The sequence below is a fragment of the Schistocerca serialis genome, unplaced genomic scaffold, assembly GCF_023864345.2.
Source record: "Schistocerca serialis cubense isolate TAMUIC-IGC-003099 unplaced genomic scaffold, iqSchSeri2.2 HiC_scaffold_253, whole genome shotgun sequence".
In the NCBI taxonomy this organism is placed as follows: domain Eukaryota; kingdom Metazoa; phylum Arthropoda; class Insecta; order Orthoptera; family Acrididae; genus Schistocerca; species Schistocerca serialis.
In genome coordinates this window covers 1-14551 of record NW_026047820.1, presented here as the reverse complement: position 1 = coordinate 14551, position 14551 = coordinate 1, and the positions used below count along the sequence as shown (strand labels likewise).

The 14551-nt window shown below is 50.4% G+C and overlaps 25 non-coding genes across 25 annotated transcripts; all 25 read right to left on the bottom strand.

Moving 5' to 3' along the window:
* Window positions 1-393: 393 nt before the first annotated feature.
* Trnan-guu (transfer RNA asparagine (anticodon GUU)) lies at window positions 394-467 on the bottom strand. Its single transcript has one exon. It is a non-coding gene; the product is annotated as a tRNA-Asn (tRNA).
* A 333-nt stretch (window positions 468-800) lies between these two features.
* Window positions 801-872, bottom strand: Trnat-cgu (transfer RNA threonine (anticodon CGU)). The gene has a single exon. It is a non-coding gene; the product is annotated as a tRNA-Thr (tRNA).
* Window positions 873-1561: 689 nt separating this feature from the next.
* Trnan-guu (transfer RNA asparagine (anticodon GUU)) lies at window positions 1562-1635 on the bottom strand. Its single transcript has one exon. It is a non-coding gene; the product is annotated as a tRNA-Asn (tRNA).
* Window positions 1636-1968: 333 nt separating this feature from the next.
* Window positions 1969-2040, bottom strand: Trnat-cgu (transfer RNA threonine (anticodon CGU)). The gene has a single exon. It is a non-coding gene; the product is annotated as a tRNA-Thr (tRNA).
* A 689-nt stretch (window positions 2041-2729) lies between these two features.
* Trnan-guu (transfer RNA asparagine (anticodon GUU)) lies at window positions 2730-2803 on the bottom strand. The gene has a single exon. It is a non-coding gene; the product is annotated as a tRNA-Asn (tRNA).
* A 333-nt stretch (window positions 2804-3136) lies between these two features.
* On the bottom strand, window positions 3137-3208 carry Trnat-cgu (transfer RNA threonine (anticodon CGU)). The gene has a single exon. It is a non-coding gene; the product is annotated as a tRNA-Thr (tRNA).
* A 690-nt stretch (window positions 3209-3898) lies between these two features.
* Trnan-guu (transfer RNA asparagine (anticodon GUU)) lies at window positions 3899-3972 on the bottom strand. The gene has a single exon. It is a non-coding gene; the product is annotated as a tRNA-Asn (tRNA).
* A 333-nt stretch (window positions 3973-4305) lies between these two features.
* On the bottom strand, window positions 4306-4377 carry Trnat-cgu (transfer RNA threonine (anticodon CGU)). The gene has a single exon. It is a non-coding gene; the product is annotated as a tRNA-Thr (tRNA).
* A 689-nt stretch (window positions 4378-5066) lies between these two features.
* Trnan-guu (transfer RNA asparagine (anticodon GUU)) lies at window positions 5067-5140 on the bottom strand. Its single transcript has one exon. It is a non-coding gene; the product is annotated as a tRNA-Asn (tRNA).
* Window positions 5141-5473: 333 nt separating this feature from the next.
* On the bottom strand, window positions 5474-5545 carry Trnat-cgu (transfer RNA threonine (anticodon CGU)). Its single transcript has one exon. It is a non-coding gene; the product is annotated as a tRNA-Thr (tRNA).
* A 689-nt stretch (window positions 5546-6234) lies between these two features.
* Window positions 6235-6308, bottom strand: Trnan-guu (transfer RNA asparagine (anticodon GUU)). The gene has a single exon. It is a non-coding gene; the product is annotated as a tRNA-Asn (tRNA).
* A 333-nt stretch (window positions 6309-6641) lies between these two features.
* Window positions 6642-6713, bottom strand: Trnat-cgu (transfer RNA threonine (anticodon CGU)). Its single transcript has one exon. It is a non-coding gene; the product is annotated as a tRNA-Thr (tRNA).
* Window positions 6714-7402: 689 nt separating this feature from the next.
* Trnan-guu (transfer RNA asparagine (anticodon GUU)) lies at window positions 7403-7476 on the bottom strand. The gene has a single exon. It is a non-coding gene; the product is annotated as a tRNA-Asn (tRNA).
* Window positions 7477-7809: 333 nt separating this feature from the next.
* Trnat-cgu (transfer RNA threonine (anticodon CGU)) lies at window positions 7810-7881 on the bottom strand. The gene has a single exon. It is a non-coding gene; the product is annotated as a tRNA-Thr (tRNA).
* A 689-nt stretch (window positions 7882-8570) lies between these two features.
* Window positions 8571-8644, bottom strand: Trnan-guu (transfer RNA asparagine (anticodon GUU)). The gene has a single exon. It is a non-coding gene; the product is annotated as a tRNA-Asn (tRNA).
* A 333-nt stretch (window positions 8645-8977) lies between these two features.
* Window positions 8978-9049, bottom strand: Trnat-cgu (transfer RNA threonine (anticodon CGU)). The gene has a single exon. It is a non-coding gene; the product is annotated as a tRNA-Thr (tRNA).
* Window positions 9050-9738: 689 nt separating this feature from the next.
* On the bottom strand, window positions 9739-9812 carry Trnan-guu (transfer RNA asparagine (anticodon GUU)). Its single transcript has one exon. It is a non-coding gene; the product is annotated as a tRNA-Asn (tRNA).
* A 333-nt stretch (window positions 9813-10145) lies between these two features.
* On the bottom strand, window positions 10146-10217 carry Trnat-cgu (transfer RNA threonine (anticodon CGU)). Its single transcript has one exon. It is a non-coding gene; the product is annotated as a tRNA-Thr (tRNA).
* Window positions 10218-10906: 689 nt separating this feature from the next.
* Trnan-guu (transfer RNA asparagine (anticodon GUU)) lies at window positions 10907-10980 on the bottom strand. The gene has a single exon. It is a non-coding gene; the product is annotated as a tRNA-Asn (tRNA).
* A 334-nt stretch (window positions 10981-11314) lies between these two features.
* Window positions 11315-11386, bottom strand: Trnat-cgu (transfer RNA threonine (anticodon CGU)). The gene has a single exon. It is a non-coding gene; the product is annotated as a tRNA-Thr (tRNA).
* Window positions 11387-12075: 689 nt separating this feature from the next.
* Window positions 12076-12149, bottom strand: Trnan-guu (transfer RNA asparagine (anticodon GUU)). Its single transcript has one exon. It is a non-coding gene; the product is annotated as a tRNA-Asn (tRNA).
* A 333-nt stretch (window positions 12150-12482) lies between these two features.
* On the bottom strand, window positions 12483-12554 carry Trnat-cgu (transfer RNA threonine (anticodon CGU)). Its single transcript has one exon. It is a non-coding gene; the product is annotated as a tRNA-Thr (tRNA).
* A 689-nt stretch (window positions 12555-13243) lies between these two features.
* Trnan-guu (transfer RNA asparagine (anticodon GUU)) lies at window positions 13244-13317 on the bottom strand. Its single transcript has one exon. It is a non-coding gene; the product is annotated as a tRNA-Asn (tRNA).
* A 334-nt stretch (window positions 13318-13651) lies between these two features.
* On the bottom strand, window positions 13652-13723 carry Trnat-cgu (transfer RNA threonine (anticodon CGU)). The gene has a single exon. It is a non-coding gene; the product is annotated as a tRNA-Thr (tRNA).
* A 689-nt stretch (window positions 13724-14412) lies between these two features.
* Window positions 14413-14487, bottom strand: Trnan-guu (transfer RNA asparagine (anticodon GUU)). The gene has a single exon. It is a non-coding gene; the product is annotated as a tRNA-Asn (tRNA).
* Window positions 14488-14551: the final 64 nt, after the last annotated feature.

Genomic DNA, 14551 nt, shown 5'->3' with positions numbered 1-14551 from the left:
ACTGGCGTTGCCCATGGGGCTTCATGTAAGGCGACTGCACGTCGCTCGGCCAACAGCGGCCTACTGCAGACCGACACTTAAGACACACCAAATACAAATCGACATCGAGAGACAGGCCCTGTCATATGGCACTCGCGACGTGTATGCTGAAATTGAATGTAAAGAATACGTCTTTTGTAGCGGGCGTCCCTCTACTGCAGTGTCACACATGACGAATAAAAAGGAAAACCGCAGAACGTCTGTGTAGGGCCATGTTTTTACCTACAGTGTCACTTGGCTGAATGTGTATAAGGCTCTGTGGCATCACTCAAACGCAGCCAAATTGTCACACTAGCTGTGTATCTCTAACAAAGTTGACGTACGTCCTCACCTCGGTGCCGGTTAGAACGATTTCGCCCCCGGGTGGGCTCGAACCACCAACCTTTCGGTTAACAGCCGAACGCGCTAGCCGATTGCGCCACGGAGGCCTTGACTTTGGCTCCCTTGTGCTCTGTATATCAACGCAATTCGTATACCTTCTGCAGCAATCTCGCAGAATGGTAGCATTTGCTTACGCCTCTTCACATGGATAACGTGCATGCACACTGTAGCGAGGCTCGTAAACGAATGACATCGCCAAGCATGACATTATACTACAAAATGCATACAAACCAATGTTCTGCCTATGCATTCAGAAAACCTCTGAGGCCAGTAGAATACTTGTCATAGGTTGTAGAACATCCCTTTCATTCAGTGTACTGCCATGTGTTAGATGCTGCTCGAGATAGCTCCGCTCCTTGCAGGAAGGTTTAAGAAATGAATGCCTTCTGTGAGGTTCGAACTCACGACCCCTGGTTTACGAGACCAGTGCTCTACCACTGAGCTAAGAAGGCGGCATCTTAGCGTTTGTGAGCTATCCCCAAATTGTTACTTCATCATACTGAATCTTGCAGCCCTCGACCAGATATCGGATTTGGCACACAGCTGCTGCTGGGGGTGTCCACATTGCCGTTTTCCAAATCTCTTGAATGTTTCGCCCTTACGATCGACGACGAGCGTCGGCCCACCAAAAGTTTGCGGTCTGCACAATCCTGACCTAGTGCACAGCTTGTGGGATAGCGTGGCTCGACTGCGAAATGCGCCTTTCGGCTCCTCTCTCTGGCTACAGTGCGCTGTTGTCCACAGTGGCACTGGCGTTGCCCATGGGGCTTCATGTAAGGCGACTGCACGTCGCTCGGCCAACAGCGGCCTACTGCAGACCGACACTTAAGACACACCAAATACAAATCGACATCGAGAGACAGGCCCTGTCATATGGCACTCGCGACGTGTATGCTGAAATTGAATGTAAAGAATACGTCTTTTGTAGCGGGCGTCCCTCTACTGCAGTGTCACACATGACGAATAAAAAGGAAAACCGCAGAACGTCTGTGTAGGGCCATGTTTTTACCTACAGTGTCACTTGGCTGAATGTGTATAAGGCTCTGTGGCATCACTCAAACGCAGCCAAATTGTCACACTAGCTGTGTATCTCTAACAAAGTTGACGTACGTCCTCACCTCGGTGCCGGTTAGAACGATTTCGCCCCCGGGTGGGCTCGAACCACCAACCTTTCGGTTAACAGCCGAACGCGCTAGCCGATTGCGCCACGGAGGCCTTGACTTTGGCTCCCTTGTGCTCTGTATATCAACGCAATTCGTATACCTTCTGCAGCAATCTCGCAGAATGGTAGCATTTGCTTACGCCTCTTCACATGGATAACGTGCATGCACACTGTAGCGAGGCTCGTAAACGAATGACATCGCCAAGCATGACATTATACTACAAAATGCATACAAACCAATGTTCTGCCTATGCATTCAGAAAACCTCTGAGGCCAGTAGAATACTTGTCATAGGTTGTAGAACATCCCTTTCATTCAGTGTACTGCCATGTGTTAGATGCTGCTCGAGATAGCTCCGCTCCTTGCAGGAAGGTTTAAGAAATGAATGCCTTCTGTGAGGTTCGAACTCACGACCCCTGGTTTACGAGACCAGTGCTCTACCACTGAGCTAAGAAGGCGGCATCTTAGCGTTTGTGAGCTATCCCCAAATTGTTACTTCATCATACTGAATCTTGCAGCCCTCGACCAGATATCGGATTTGGCACACAGCTGCTGCTGGGGGTGTCCACATTGCCGTTTTCCAAATCTCTTGAATGTTTCGCCCTTACGATCGACGACGAGCGTCGGCCCACCAAAAGTTTGCGGTCTGCACAATCCTGACCTAGTGCACAGCTTGTGGGATAGCGTGGCTCGACTGCGAAATGCGCCTTTCGGCTCCTCTCTCTGGCTACAGTGCGCTGTTGTCCACAGTGGCACTGGCGTTGCCCATGGGGCTTCATGTAAGGCGACTGCACGTCGCTCGGCCAACAGCGGCCTACTGCAGACCGACACTTAAGACACACCAAATACAAATCGACATCGAGAGACAGGCCCTGTCATATGGCACTCGCGACGTGTATGCTGAAATTGAATGTAAAGAATACGTCTTTTGTAGCGGGCGTCCCTCTACTGCAGTGTCACACATGACGAATAAAAAGGAAAACCGCAGAACGTCTGTGTAGGGCCATGTTTTTACCTACAGTGTCACTTGGCTGAATGTGTATAAGGCTCTGTGGCATCACTCAAACGCAGCCAAATTGTCACACTAGCTGTGTATCTCTAACAAAGTTGACGTACGTCCTCACCTCGGTGCCGGTTAGAACGATTTCGCCCCCGGGTGGGCTCGAACCACCAACCTTTCGGTTAACAGCCGAACGCGCTAGCCGATTGCGCCACGGAGGCCTTGACTTTGGCTCCCTTGTGCTCTGTATATCAACGCAATTCGTATACCTTCTGCAGCAATCTCGCAGAATGGTAGCATTTGCTTACGCCTCTTCACATGGATAACGTGCATGCACACTGTAGCGAGGCTCGTAAACGAATGACATCGCCAAGCATGACATTATACTACAAAATGCATACAAACCAATGTTCTGCCTATGCATTCAGAAAACCTCTGAGGCCAGTAGAATACTTGTCATAGGTTGTAGAACATCCCTTTCATTCAGTGTACTGCCATGTGTTAGATGCTGCTCGAGATAGCTCCGCTCCTTGCAGGAAGGTTTAAGAAATGAATGCCTTCTGTGAGGTTCGAACTCACGACCCCTGGTTTACGAGACCAGTGCTCTACCACTGAGCTAAGAAGGCGGGCATCTTAGCGTTTGTGAGCTATCCCCAAATTGTTACTTCATCATACTGAATCTTGCAGCCCTCGACCAGATATCGGATTTGGCACACAGCTGCTGCTGGGGGTGTCCACATTGCCGTTTTCCAAATCTCTTGAATGTTTCGCCCTTACGATCGACGACGAGCGTCGGCCCACCAAAAGTTTGCGGTCTGCACAATCCTGACCTAGTGCACAGCTTGTGGGATAGCGTGGCTCGACTGCGAAATGCGCCTTTCGGCTCCTCTCTCTGGCTACAGTGCGCTGTTGTCCACAGTGGCACTGGCGTTGCCCATGGGGCTTCATGTAAGGCGACTGCACGTCGCTCGGCCAACAGCGGCCTACTGCAGACCGACACTTAAGACACACCAAATACAAATCGACATCGAGAGACAGGCCCTGTCATATGGCACTCGCGACGTGTATGCTGAAATTGAATGTAAAGAATACGTCTTTTGTAGCGGGCGTCCCTCTACTGCAGTGTCACACATGACGAATAAAAAGGAAAACCGCAGAACGTCTGTGTAGGGCCATGTTTTTACCTACAGTGTCACTTGGCTGAATGTGTATAAGGCTCTGTGGCATCACTCAAACGCAGCCAAATTGTCACACTAGCTGTGTATCTCTAACAAAGTTGACGTACGTCCTCACCTCGGTGCCGGTTAGAACGATTTCGCCCCCGGGTGGGCTCGAACCACCAACCTTTCGGTTAACAGCCGAACGCGCTAGCCGATTGCGCCACGGAGGCCTTGACTTTGGCTCCCTTGTGCTCTGTATATCAACGCAATTCGTATACCTTCTGCAGCAATCTCGCAGAATGGTAGCATTTGCTTACGCCTCTTCACATGGATAACGTGCATGCACACTGTAGCGAGGCTCGTAAACGAATGACATCGCCAAGCATGACATTATACTACAAAATGCATACAAACCAATGTTCTGCCTATGCATTCAGAAAACCTCTGAGGCCAGTAGAATACTTGTCATAGGTTGTAGAACATCCCTTTCATTCAGTGTACTGCCATGTGTTAGATGCTGCTCGAGATAGCTCCGCTCCTTGCAGGAAGGTTTAAGAAATGAATGCCTTCTGTGAGGTTCGAACTCACGACCCCTGGTTTACGAGACCAGTGCTCTACCACTGAGCTAAGAAGGCGGCATCTTAGCGTTTGTGAGCTATCCCCAAATTGTTACTTCATCATACTGAATCTTGCAGCCCTCGACCAGATATCGGATTTGGCACACAGCTGCTGCTGGGGGTGTCCACATTGCCGTTTTCCAAATCTCTTGAATGTTTCGCCCTTACGATCGACGACGAACGTCGGCCCACCAAAAGTTTGCGGTCTGCACAATCCTGACCTAGTGCACAGCTTGTGGGATAGCGTGGCTCGACTGCGAAATGCGCCTTTCGGCTCCTCTCTCTGGCTACAGTGCGCTGTTGTCCACAGTGGCACTGGCGTTGCCCATGGGGCTTCATGTAAGGCGACTGCACGTCGCTCGGCCAACAGCGGCCTACTGCAGACCGACACTTAAGACACACCAAATACAAATCGACATCGAGAGACAGGCCCTGTCATATGGCACTCGCGACGTGTATGCTGAAATTGAATGTAAAGAATACGTCTTTTGTAGCGGGCGTCCCTCTACTGCAGTGTCACACATGACGAATAAAAAGGAAAACCGCAGAACGTCTGTGTAGGGCCATGTTTTTACCTACAGTGTCACTTGGCTGAATGTGTATAAGGCTCTGTGGCATCACTCAAACGCAGCCAAATTGTCACACTAGCTGTGTATCTCTAACAAAGTTGACGTACGTCCTCACCTCGGTGCCGGTTAGAACGATTTCGCCCCCGGGTGGGCTCGAACCACCAACCTTTCGGTTAACAGCCGAACGCGCTAGCCGATTGCGCCACGGAGGCCTTGACTTTGGCTCCCTTGTGCTCTGTATATCAACGCAATTCGTATACCTTCTGCAGCAATCTCGCAGAATGGTAGCATTTGCTTACGCCTCTTCACATGGATAACGTGCATGCACACTGTAGCGAGGCTCGTAAACGAATGACATCGCCAAGCATGACATTATACTACAAAATGCATACAAACCAATGTTCTGCCTATGCATTCAGAAAACCTCTGAGGCCAGTAGAATACTTGTCATAGGTTGTAGAACATCCCTTTCATTCAGTGTACTGCCATGTGTTAGATGCTGCTCGAGATAGCTCCGCTCCTTGCAGGAAGGTTTAAGAAATGAATGCCTTCTGTGAGGTTCGAACTCACGACCCCTGGTTTACGAGACCAGTGCTCTACCACTGAGCTAAGAAGGCGGCATCTTAGCGTTTGTGAGCTATCCCCAAATTGTTACTTCATCATACTGAATCTTGCAGCCCTCGACCAGATATCGGATTTGGCACACAGCTGCTGCTGGGGGTGTCCACATTGCCGTTTTCCAAATCTCTTGAATGTTTCGCCCTTACGATCGACGACGAGCGTCGGCCCACCAAAAGTTTGCGGTCTGCACAATCCTGACCTAGTGCACAGCTTGTGGGATAGCGTGGCTCGACTGCGAAATGCGCCTTTCGGCTCCTCTCTCTGGCTACAGTGCGCTGTTGTCCACAGTGGCACTGGCGTTGCCCATGGGGCTTCATGTAAGGCGACTGCACGTCGCTCGGCCAACAGCGGCCTACTGCAGACCGACACTTAAGACACACCAAATACAAATCGACATCGAGAGACAGGCCCTGTCATATGGCACTCGCGACGTGTATGCTGAAATTGAATGTAAAGAATACGTCTTTTGTAGCGGGCGTCCCTCTACTGCAGTGTCACACATGACGAATAAAAAGGAAAACCGCAGAACGTCTGTGTAGGGCCATGTTTTTACCTACAGTGTCACTTGGCTGAATGTGTATAAGGCTCTGTGGCATCACTCAAACGCAGCCAAATTGTCACACTAGCTGTGTATCTCTAACAAAGTTGACGTACGTCCTCACCTCGGTGCCGGTTAGAACGATTTCGCCCCCGGGTGGGCTCGAACCACCAACCTTTCGGTTAACAGCCGAACGCGCTAGCCGATTGCGCCACGGAGGCCTTGACTTTGGCTCCCTTGTGCTCTGTATATCAACGCAATTCGTATACCTTCTGCAGCAATCTCGCAGAATGGTAGCATTTGCTTACGCCTCTTCACATGGATAACGTGCATGCACACTGTAGCGAGGCTCGTAAACGAATGACATCGCCAAGCATGACATTATACTACAAAATGCATACAAACCAATGTTCTGCCTATGCATTCAGAAAACCTCTGAGGCCAGTAGAATACTTGTCATAGGTTGTAGAACATCCCTTTCATTCAGTGTACTGCCATGTGTTAGATGCTGCTCGAGATAGCTCCGCTCCTTGCAGGAAGGTTTAAGAAATGAATGCCTTCTGTGAGGTTCGAACTCACGACCCCTGGTTTACGAGACCAGTGCTCTACCACTGAGCTAAGAAGGCGGCATCTTAGCGTTTGTGAGCTATCCCCAAATTGTTACTTCATCATACTGAATCTTGCAGCCCTCGACCAGATATCGGATTTGGCACACAGCTGCTGCTGGGGGTGTCCACATTGCCGTTTTCCAAATCTCTTGAATGTTTCGCCCTTACGATCGACGACGAGCGTCGGCCCACCAAAAGTTTGCGGTCTGCACAATCCTGACCTAGTGCACAGCTTGTGGGATAGCGTGGCTCGACTGCGAAATGCGCCTTTCGGCTCCTCTCTCTGGCTACAGTGCGCTGTTGTCCACAGTGGCACTGGCGTTGCCCATGGGGCTTCATGTAAGGCGACTGCACGTCGCTCGGCCAACAGCGGCCTACTGCAGACCGACACTTAAGACACACCAAATACAAATCGACATCGAGAGACAGGCCCTGTCATATGGCACTCGCGACGTGTATGCTGAAATTGAATGTAAAGAATACGTCTTTTGTAGCGGGCGTCCCTCTACTGCAGTGTCACACATGACGAATAAAAAGGAAAACCGCAGAACGTCTGTGTAGGGCCATGTTTTTACCTACAGTGTCACTTGGCTGAATGTGTATAAGGCTCTGTGGCATCACTCAAACGCAGCCAAATTGTCACACTAGCTGTGTATCTCTAACAAAGTTGACGTACGTCCTCACCTCGGTGCCGGTTAGAACGATTTCGCCCCCGGGTGGGCTCGAACCACCAACCTTTCGGTTAACAGCCGAACGCGCTAGCCGATTGCGCCACGGAGGCCTTGACTTTGGCTCCCTTGTGCTCTGTATATCAACGCAATTCGTATACCTTCTGCAGCAATCTCGCAGAATGGTAGCATTTGCTTACGCCTCTTCACATGGATAACGTGCATGCACACTGTAGCGAGGCTCGTAAACGAATGACATCGCCAAGCATGACATTATACTACAAAATGCATACAAACCAATGTTCTGCCTATGCATTCAGAAAACCTCTGAGGCCAGTAGAATACTTGTCATAGGTTGTAGAACATCCCTTTCATTCAGTGTACTGCCATGTGTTAGATGCTGCTCGAGATAGCTCCGCTCCTTGCAGGAAGGTTTAAGAAATGAATGCCTTCTGTGAGGTTCGAACTCACGACCCCTGGTTTACGAGACCAGTGCTCTACCACTGAGCTAAGAAGGCGGCATCTTAGCGTTTGTGAGCTATCCCCAAATTGTTACTTCATCATACTGAATCTTGCAGCCCTCGACCAGATATCGGATTTGGCACACAGCTGCTGCTGGGGGTGTCCACATTGCCGTTTTCCAAATCTCTTGAATGTTTCGCCCTTACGATCGACGACGAACGTCGGCCCACCAAAAGTTTGCGGTCTGCACAATCCTGACCTAGTGCACAGCTTGTGGGATAGCGTGGCTCGACTGCGAAATGCGCCTTTCGGCTCCTCTCTCTGGCTACAGTGCGCTGTTGTCCACAGTGGCACTGGCGTTGCCCATGGGGCTTCATGTAAGGCGACTGCACGTCGCTCGGCCAACAGCGGCCTACTGCAGACCGACACTTAAGACACACCAAATACAAATCGACATCGAGAGACAGGCCCTGTCATATGGCACTCGCGACGTGTATGCTGAAATTGAATGTAAAGAATACGTCTTTTGTAGCGGGCGTCCCTCTACTGCAGTGTCACACATGACGAATAAAAAGGAAAACCGCAGAACGTCTGTGTAGGGCCATGTTTTTACCTACAGTGTCACTTGGCTGAATGTGTATAAGGCTCTGTGGCATCACTCAAACGCAGCCAAATTGTCACACTAGCTGTGTATCTCTAACAAAGTTGACGTACGTCCTCACCTCGGTGCCGGTTAGAACGATTTCGCCCCCGGGTGGGCTCGAACCACCAACCTTTCGGTTAACAGCCGAACGCGCTAGCCGATTGCGCCACGGAGGCCTTGACTTTGGCTCCCTTGTGCTCTGTATATCAACGCAATTCGTATACCTTCTGCAGCAATCTCGCAGAATGGTAGCATTTGCTTACGCCTCTTCACATGGATAACGTGCATGCACACTGTAGCGAGGCTCGTAAACGAATGACATCGCCAAGCATGACATTATACTACAAAATGCATACAAACCAATGTTCTGCCTATGCATTCAGAAAACCTCTGAGGCCAGTAGAATACTTGTCATAGGTTGTAGAACATCCCTTTCATTCAGTGTACTGCCATGTGTTAGATGCTGCTCGAGATAGCTCCGCTCCTTGCAGGAAGGTTTAAGAAATGAATGCCTTCTGTGAGGTTCGAACTCACGACCCCTGGTTTACGAGACCAGTGCTCTACCACTGAGCTAAGAAGGCGGCATCTTAGCGTTTGTGAGCTATCCCCAAATTGTTACTTCATCATACTGAATCTTGCAGCCCTCGACCAGATATCGGATTTGGCACACAGCTGCTGCTGGGGGTGTCCACATTGCCGTTTTCCAAATCTCTTGAATGTTTCGCCCTTACGATCGACGACGAGCGTCGGCCCACCAAAAGTTTGCGGTCTGCACAATCCTGACCTAGTGCACAGCTTGTGGGATAGCGTGGCTCGACTGCGAAATGCGCCTTTCGGCTCCTCTCTCTGGCTACAGTGCGCTGTTGTCCACAGTGGCACTGGCGTTGCCCATGGGGCTTCATGTAAGGCGACTGCACGTCGCTCGGCCAACAGCGGCCTACTGCAGACCGACACTTAAGACACACCAAATACAAATCGACATCGAGAGACAGGCCCTGTCATATGGCACTCGCGACGTGTATGCTGAAATTGAATGTAAAGAATACGTCTTTTGTAGCGGGCGTCCCTCTACTGCAGTGTCACACATGACGAATAAAAAGGAAAACCGCAGAACGTCTGTGTAGGGCCATGTTTTTACCTACAGTGTCACTTGGCTGAATGTGTATAAGGCTCTGTGGCATCACTCAAACGCAGCCAAATTGTCACACTAGCTGTGTATCTCTAACAAAGTTGACGTACGTCCTCACCTCGGTGCCGGTTAGAACGATTTCGCCCCCGGGTGGGCTCGAACCACCAACCTTTCGGTTAACAGCCGAACGCGCTAGCCGATTGCGCCACGGAGGCCTTGACTTTGGCTCCCTTGTGCTCTGTATATCAACGCAATTCGTATACCTTCTGCAGCAATCTCGCAGAATGGTAGCATTTGCTTACGCCTCTTCACATGGATAACGTGCATGCACACTGTAGCGAGGCTCGTAAACGAATGACATCGCCAAGCATGACATTATACTACAAAATGCATACAAACCAATGTTCTGCCTATGCATTCAGAAAACCTCTGAGGCCAGTAGAATACTTGTCATAGGTTGTAGAACATCCCTTTCATTCAGTGTACTGCCATGTGTTAGATGCTGCTCGAGATAGCTCCGCTCCTTGCAGGAAGGTTTAAGAAATGAATGCCTTCTGTGAGGTTCGAACTCACGACCCCTGGTTTACGAGACCAGTGCTCTACCACTGAGCTAAGAAGGCGGCATCTTAGCGTTTGTGAGCTATCCCCAAATTGTTACTTCATCATACTGAATCTTGCAGCCCTCGACCAGATATCGGATTTGGCACACAGCTGCTGCTGGGGGTGTCCACATTGCCGTTTTCCAAATCTCTTGAATGTTTCGCCCTTACGATCGACGACGAGCGTCGGCCCACCAAAAGTTTGCGGTCTGCACAATCCTGACCTAGTGCACAGCTTGTGGGATAGCGTGGCTCGACTGCGAAATGCGCCTTTCGGCTCCTCTCTCTGGCTACAGTGCGCTGTTGTCCACAGTGGCACTGGCGTTGCCCATGGGGCTTCATGTAAGGCGACTGCACGTCGCTCGGCCAACAGCGGCCTACTGCAGACCGACACTTAAGACACACCAAATACAAATCGACATCGAGAGACAGGCCCTGTCATATGGCACTCGCGACGTGTATGCTGAAATTGAATGTAAAGAATACGTCTTTTGTAGCGGGCGTCCCTCTACTGCAGTGTCACACATGACGAATAAAAAGGAAAACCGCAGAACGTCTGTGTAGGGCCATGTTTTTACCTACAGTGTCACTTGGCTGAATGTGTATAAGGCTCTGTGGCATCACTCAAACGCAGCCAAATTGTCACACTAGCTGTGTATCTCTAACAAAGTTGACGTACGTCCTCACCTCGGTGCCGGTTAGAACGATTTCGCCCCCGGGTGGGCTCGAACCACCAACCTTTCGGTTAACAGCCGAACGCGCTAGCCGATTGCGCCACGGAGGCCTTGACTTTGGCTCCCTTGTGCTCTGTATATCAACGCAATTCGTATACCTTCAGCAGCAATCTCGCAGAATGGTAGCATTTGCTTACGCCTCTTCACATGGATAACGTGCATGCACACTGTAGCGAGGCTCGTAAACGAATGACATCGCCAAGCATGACATTATACTACAAAATGCATACAAACCAATGTTCTGCCTATGCATTCAGAAAACCTCTGAGGCCAGTAGAATACTTGTCATAGGTTGTAGAACATCCCTTTCATTCAGTGTACTGCCATGTGGTTAGATGCTGCTCGAGATAGCTCCGCTCCTTGCAGGAAGGTTTAAGAAATGAATGCCTTCTGTGAGGTTCGAACTCACGACCCCTGGTTTACGAGACCAGTGCTCTACCACTGAGCTAAGAAGGCGGCATCTTAGCGTTTGTGAGCTATCCCCAAATTGTTACTTCATCATACTGAATCTTGCAGCCTCGACCAGATATCGGATTTGGCACACAGCTGCTGCTGGGGGTGTCCACATTGCCGTTTTCCAAATCTCTTGAATGTTTCGCCCTTACGATCGACCACGAGCGTCGGCCCACCTAAAGTTTGCGGTCTGCACAATCCTGACCTAGTGCACAGCTTGTGGGATAGCGTGGCTCGACTGCGAAATGCGCCTTTCGGCTCCTCTCTCTGGCTACAGTGCGCTGTTGTCCACAGTGGCACTGGCGTTGCCCATGGGGCTTCATGTAAGGCGACTGCACGTCGCTCGGCCAACAGCGGCCTACTGCAGACCGACACTTAAGACACACCAAATACAAATCGACATCGAGAGACAGGCCCTGTCATATGGCACTCGCGACGTGTATGCTGAAATTGAATGTAAAGAATACGTCTTTTGTAGCGGGCGTCCCTCTACTGCAGTGTCACACATGACGAATAAAAAGGAAAACCGCAGAACGTCTGTGTAGGGCCATGTTTTTACCTACAGTGTCCACTTGGCTGAATGTGTATAAGGCTCTGTGGCATCACTCAAACGCAGCCAAATTGTCACACTAGCTGTGTATCTCTAACAAAGTTGACGTACGTCCTCACCTCGGTGCCGGTTAGAACGATTTCGCCCCCGGGTGGGCTCGAACCACCAACCTTTCGGTTAACAGCCGAACGCGCTAGCCGATTGCGCCACGGAGGCCTTGACTTTGGCTCCCTTGTGCTCTGTATATCAACGCAATTCGTATACCTTCTGCAGCAATCTCGCAGAATGGTAGCATTTGCTTACGCCTCTTCACATGGATAACGTGCATGCACACTGTAGCGAGGCTCGTAAACGAATGACATCGCCAAGCATGACATTATACTACAAAATGCATACAAACCAATGTTCTGCCTATGCATTCAGAAAACCTCTGAGGCCAGTAGAATACTTGTCATAGGTTGTAGAACATCCCTTTCATTCAGTGTACTGCCATGTGTTAGATGCTGCTCGAGATAGCTCCGCTCCTTGCAGGAAGGTTTAAGAAATGAATGCCTTCTGTGAGGTTCGAACTCACGACCCCTGGTTTACGAGACCAGTGCTCTACCACTGAGCTAAGAAGGCGGCATCTTAGCGTTTGTGAGCTATCCCCAAATTGTTACTTCATCATACTGAATCTTGCAGCCCTCGACCAGATATCGGATTTGGCACACAGCTGCTGCTGGGGGTGTCCACATTGCCGTTTTCCAAATCTCTTGAATGTTTCGCCCTTACGATCGACGACGAGCGTCGGCCCACCAAAAGTTTGCGGTCTGCACAATCCTGACCTAGTGCACAGCTTGTGGGATAGCGTGGCTCGACTGCGAAATGCGCCTTTCGGCTCCTCTCTCTGGCTACAGTGCGCTGTTGTCCACAGTGGCACTGGCGTTGCCCATGGGGCTTCATGTAAGGCGACTGCACGTCGCTCGGCCAACAGCGGCCTACTGCAGACCGACACTTAAGACACACCAAATACAAATCGACATCGAGAGACAGGCCCTGTCATATGGCACTCGCGACGTGTATGCTGAAATTGAATGTAAAGAATACGTCTTTTGTAGCGGGCGTCCCTCTACTGCAGTGTCACACATGACGAATAAAAAGGAAAACCGCAGAACGTCTGTGTAGGGCCATGTTTTTACCTACAGTGTCACTTGGCTGAATGTGTATAAGGCTCTGTGGCATCACTCAAACGCAGCCAAATTGTCACACTAGCTGTGTATCTCTAACAAAGTTGACGTACGTCCTCACCTCGGTGCCGGTTAGAACGATTTCGCCCCCGGGTGGGCTCGAACCACCAACCTTTCGGTTAACAGCCGAACGCGCTAGCCGATTGCGCCACGGAGGCCTTGACTTTGGCTCCCTTGTGCTCTGTATATCAACGCAATTCGTATACCTTCTGCCAGCAATCTCGCAGAATGGTAGCATTTGCTTACGCCTCTTCACATGGATAACGTGCATGCACACTGTAGCGAGGCTCGTAAACGAATGACATCAGCCAAGCATGACATTATACTACAAAATGCATACAAACCAATGTTCTGCCTATGCATTCAGAAAACCTCTGAGGCAGTAGAATACTTGTCATAGGTTGTAGAACATCCCTTTCATTCAGTGTACTGCCATGTGTTAGATGCTGCTCGAGATAGCTCCGCTCCTTGCAGGAAGGTTTAAGAAATGAATGCCTTCTGTGAGGTTCGAACTCACGACCCCTGGTTTACGAGACCAGTGCTCTACCACTGAGCTAAGAAGGCGGCATCTTAGCGTTTGTGAGCTATCCCCAAATTGTTACTTCATCATACTGAATCTTGCAGCCCTCGACCAGATATCGGATTTGGCACACAGCTGCTGCTGGGGGTGTCCACATTGCCGTTTTCCAAATCTCTTGAATGTTTCGCCCTTACGATCGACGACGAGCGTCGGCCCACCAAAAGTTTGCGGTCTGCACAATCCTGACCTAGTGCACAGCTTGTGGGATAGCGTGGCCTCGACTGCGAAATGCGCCTTTCGGCTCCTCTCTCTGGCTACAGTGCGCTGTTGTCCACAGTGGCACTGGCGTTGCCCATGGGGCTTCATGTAAGGCGACTGCACGTCGCTCGGCCAACAGCGGCCTACTGCAGACCGACACTTAAGACACACCAAATACAAATCGACATCGAGAGACAGGCCTGTCATATGGCACTCGCGACGTGTATGCTGAAATTGAATGTAAAGAATACGTCTTTTGTAGCGGGCGTCCCTCTACTGCAGTGTCACACATGACGAATAAAAAGGAAAACCGCAGAACGTCTGTGTAGGGCCATGTTTTTACCTACAGTGTCACTTGGCTGAATGTGTATAAGGCTCTGTGGCATCACTCAAACGCAGCCAAATTGTCACACTAGCTGTGTATCTCTAACAAAGTTGACGTACGTCCTCACCTCGGTGCCGGTTAGAACGATTTCGCCCCCGGGGTGGGCTCGAACCACCAACCTTTCGGTTAACAGCCGAACGCGCTAGCCGATTGCGCCACGGAGGCCTTGACTTTGGCTCCCTTGTGCTCTGTATATCAACGCAATTCGTATACCTTCTGCAGCAATCTC